A 5,063-nucleotide genomic window follows, 5' to 3' on the forward strand; every position below is an offset into this window, starting at 1 on the left:
TTGTTGTTACAGTGTTGTTACCCTCCCAGCTCCCATGTACCAGTTGGTGTGCTGGCCAGGAGCTTCATGCTGCCACCCTCCAGCTATGGTAGGAGCCTGCTGGGATGCTCAGCTGCATCCTGGTCCCCCAGGAAGGATGTGCTCAGCCTAGCACAGGGTGAGCTGGTGCCCTGCAGCCTCCCCAGGAGAGTGTAGGGGGCTGTGCATGGCTGTGCATGAGAGGTTACTCACTGACATTTAGGTAACTGAATCTTTTGGGTTTTTTGCAGGATGTTCACACTGAAATTTGATTCATTTTAGAAGAGCCTTTTGAAGTGGTCACGAAGAGATCTTGTATCAGCTTTGTTCAATCTCATAAATTTAAATTTTCCCTGTAAATTTTCAGCCACCAAAGAACAGAAATGCTCATAAAGTCTCTGTAGGAGGAAGAAACGTGTTCCCAAACAACAGCCATCAGCAACATAGCAATTTTCACCCAAAATGCACCATGTCATGGCATCATAAGCCCTTCCAGCAAAACAGGAGTCATCTCATCTTCTCCAGCAAAGTGCAGCAAATATGAAAGGAAGCTGTGAAAAGTGAGCACCCTTACAAATACAAGGATGAGTCATGCTGTGTGTGCCAGGACTGTGGAAACCTTCAGGGAAACAACTTTCAGGGAAAGGCACCCTGACCAGCATTGTCTGCAGGGTCCTCTGCCCTTGTGCCCGCAGCGCTGTGGCTGGGTGGGGAGCTGCAGACCCCACGGGAGCTGCAGACCCCACAGGAGATGCAGGACCCCACGGGAGCTGCAAACCCCACGGGAGCTGCAGCATCCCCTGAAGGCAGCCAGGCTGTGCGGGTAGCCCTATTGGCACAGGGCTGCCTTGCCCCCAGCATCACGCCAGGAGGAGTGAGGTGGTGTTTTGGGGCAGGGAAAAGTCCCACATTGCTGACTCAGGGCCAATCTGTGCCATATTTTATGTAATCCATGTGAATTTATTTTTCCTCTTTCATCATGAGACTGTGCACTGGAGGGAAAAGAAGGTTGTAGCAAGGTTGATGTTGGCATCTTCTCCCACGTAACAAGTCACAGGATGAGACAAAATGGTAAGTTGTGCCAGGGGAGGTTTAGATTGGATACGAAGAAAAATTTATTCACTGAAAGGGTTTTCAGGCACTGGAACAGGCTGCTCAGGGAAGTGGTGGAGAGGTGTGGTTGTTGGTACTTAGGAACATGGTTTAATGGTGGCCTTGACAGTGCTCGGTTAACTTGAACTTGGTGATTTTAAAGGTCTTTTCCAACCAAAACTATTCTATGATTCTATGAAAAGGCTTGGGCAGCAGAATGTTCAATGCTGGTCTTTGCCCCAGAAATGGGACAGCATCAGTGTGTTTACTACAGATGCCCAGAGCACTGCTGGAGGCTACTTATGAGAAGGTGAAAGCACAAAATTATACAACTCCGCTTTAATTTAATAACTGAAGGAAACCAGGAGCTGGGGTTGGTAGGGCCATGCAAACTGATGGGAGACTCTGCAGTGGAAGGCAAACAGGGAGGAGGGATAAGGGGGGACCAGATCAAAAGGGATATGAAGCAGGCTTCAGCTGCTGAAGTCACACTGTGCATGTGTGAAATGGTTAAAACTCGGCTGAAGAAAGCAAGCAGCAAGGGGAAGAGAAATGGAAAATCAAAACGAATGTGTGAAAAGCTGAGGCCAGGGTAGCAGCAGCCCCAGAGATGCCCAGGCAGCCAAACCTGAATGTCACTGTCTCCTGAGAGCTTGGGTGGTCTCTCCTGCCTGACTTTGTTTTTGAGGTTGGGCAAAGCAGCAGAGAGGGGAGCTCAGCACAGTCTGTCCTGGGCAGCAAGACTGACTCCACCACCACAGCTATTAAGCAGATTTTAATATTCATTAGCTCTCAGGGGGGCTTGCACCAGAAACAAGCCTGCATCCCTATCTACATATCCGTATTTTCTTGTCCTTGTGAGAGCTGCATTCAGGGAGGTATCCTGGCTGCTGCACTCCACAGACCTGTCACATGTGACAGGAACAAAAAAGTGGCCTTTAAAATGTCACAGTGGGTTGAGTGGCATTGGTATTTTTTTTTAGTTCTTTGAAAAAAAGGGGAAAAAACCCCCAAATTTGCCTGAGAGTAAAAATACTACTGAAAACTGAAACTTGACAACATTGTCTGCTAGAGATAGCATCGTTAAATGGGTGCATGCAAAAGCAAGTGCTAGAGCCAAGGTCCTCAGCACCCGCAGGGTTTCCTGCTGCTCCCCCACGTTTCAGGGCAGAAGCTGCGAGAGGTTAATAACACAGCACCCCAGCAAACCCCCAGCCTGCAGCCTAGGTTTGGATGCGTTAGAAGTTCACCTTCTCCTAAGAAACAGCCTGGAAAAACATATGAAAGAGTGCTAAGTTTAAAGGGCAGGACCAGGTGTATAAATCAGCTGAGAAACCATTCACGGAGTAAGTGGAGGGAAGGGAGGCAGTGCTACCAGGCATTCTCTGGAGAGGAGCTACAGTGCTGGGGTCCAAAAGTAGTAGTCCTTACAAAATTAGAATAAAAACAACTAACTCTGATTCCTCTCCACCATTCTGACACCAACATTAGCCTGCATAAAATAAGCAACTGTTTCCACTGACGTTTCACCTCCTTATGCCAGTCCAAAATTAGCTCTGCACAAAAGTCATCAAGGAGACAGGGCAGTGGTCAGAGCTGCAGCTGTGGGCAGCTCAACAGTGCACCTCTTAGCTGCTGCTGAATTACTTGGTCTACAGGTGTGAAACTGAGAGCAGAACCAGCCCAAAGGAGTTACCCATCATCAGCTTCTCATTAAAAAGTGACACACTGAACTCTGATAGGGCTTCCTCTGCCTTTGCTGATTTATTTAAAGGTGCCACACAAGGAGAAAAGCTCATTCAAGGAGCTCCAACATCCAGTAGCTGAACTTCATGCAGACCAAGTCTTTCTGCAACCACCTTTACCTCACCAGAAAGCCCAAGGTCCCAGCCAAAGTGCCATCTGTGGCAGCAATTGCTGTTGGCCCCCTTGGTTTCCTTCCTCCCCAGCACTGTTTTCATTGTTGTTGACCGATAAAAGCCTACACCTGCTGCTCTTGCTGCAGGGGAGGAAAACTTCCTCCAAACAGCTGCTGAAAAGGTCGTCAGGCTGTTTCTCCTGGTGCAGCCTGGGCAGGGAGGCAGAGTAGCTGCTCCCCCAGGAGAAATGTCCCTGTGCGTGCCAGCAAGCCCTGGCCACTGGCCCCTCCTCATGAAACACAGTCAGCAAAGGTAATGACCACACAGACTTCAGGAACAACTAAGGTGAAGCCGTGGGGACAAAGCTAACCCAGCCTGCTGCCTGCATCACCCATCAACCACAGCACTGCCAGGTGGGTTGCTGCCCTGAGGGGCAGGGACTGCTTCCCCAGCCATCTGAGGGTGAGAGCAGGGACTGCTGGCCCCTGGCCCTCCTGCACACCTCCCAGGGCCATAATCACACAGCCCCCTGCCGTGCTGTGGGCACCTCCTGGCTCTCCTGTCAGGCTGGACCAGTGATGGGGAGGGAGAGGCTGGAACAAAGGGTATGTGGCAGCGCCTGTTCTCCCTCTTTGAGGGAAGCCCCAGATGCAAGCAGGGTGGGAGAGAAAGAGACACATCTTGGGAGAGGGGGAAACCATTTAAAGGCAAAGTTGGCTTCTGCTGGCCCACACAGAAGCCCTGGAGCAAACTTGGTGACTCCAAGGAGCCCCGAGGAAACACAGAGCATGGACAGGCACAGGCAGTTTCCACACTTCCTACAGATGCCTCCTTCTCCCATTTATCCAAATGCAGAGTGACTGTATTTTGCAGCCCTGTGGCAGAGGTGTGCAGGTTATGTACAACTGCTGCCTCCCAGGTACAAAGGTGCAACTGCATCAGGATGTAAACGTGCACCACCTGCCCTGATGCCAATGGAGGCAGGTGAGGGAGGGAGGGGGACACGACCAGGAACTGAAGCCACCACTATGTGCTGGGGAAAAACCAAACAGTAAGGGCCTGGTTCTGGGGAATTCTTATCTGACTCACCTATTGTCATTTGCAATGGGATTTGAATATCTGTGTGTGTGAGAATCTTGCTGGGGTCTATGAGGACATTAGAAGTGGCAGCCCCAGACACCAGCAGGAACCTGGGTTGTAACATTTTGTGACTCATAAGCACACCCGGATAAATTTATGCTTGGGGCCATTATTTTGCTTTTTTTCACATTCTCCTAATTTTTCCGATTATTTCATTTTGAGTTACAGAAAAGGATAATCCTGCCTTCACAGGAGTCCTCTAGCAGATTTCTTGGCCCTTTACAAACCCAAGAAAAAAAAAAGTTCACATTAGTTTATTTAGCTTTCCTGCAAAAAATGGACACACGTGGTCTTAGCTCTCCTGGACAAGGGAGCAGATCCCCTCCAAACAGATCTAAGTCAGCTTCCCTTAACTGCTTTGTTTGTAAATTCATCTCCAACACACAGGTATATATATCCACCCTATGGAAATACCATCTACCTTGAGGCACCATCTGGTCACTGAACTCATGTTTGGGATGGGAGCAGATTTCCTTCATGGCATGTGTCAGACTTGCACTTTTTAAAACCCCAAGACCCTGTACTTGCCCTATGTTTCGTTTTTTTTCCTCAGGTGCTACAGAAATATTTATACTTTGGTGCCTTTTCTGAGTAAGGGCAAGAAGACTCAAGTCAATTTTGAAAAACATAAGGAACACAAGCCTGGGCAATGGATGCCAGCGATTCCCAAGGGCAAAGGCACCCAGAGTAATAGGTGGATGACTCCCCTGGTGGTATATCTGCAGATACAGAAGGCGCCTGTGCCCTATGATCTCCTGAAAACTTAATACCACCACTCCTCACTTTTTCTCAGACTTCAAAGCAGCTCTGTGGTGGCAGTATCCCATGCAGCCAGGTCCCCAGCTGATATCAACGGAGCCTTCAGCTTCAGGGACTAAACCTCTGATTCCCCAAGGATCTGAGATAATGTGTTGTAATGCTGAGCCCAATCAGTCTGTGCTCCCCCCCCCCCCT

Source organism: Chaetura pelagica, unplaced genomic scaffold (assembly GCF_000747805.2).
Source record: "Chaetura pelagica isolate M959 unplaced genomic scaffold, ChaPel_1.0 scaffold67, whole genome shotgun sequence".
In the NCBI taxonomy this organism is placed as follows: domain Eukaryota; kingdom Metazoa; phylum Chordata; class Aves; order Apodiformes; family Apodidae; genus Chaetura; species Chaetura pelagica.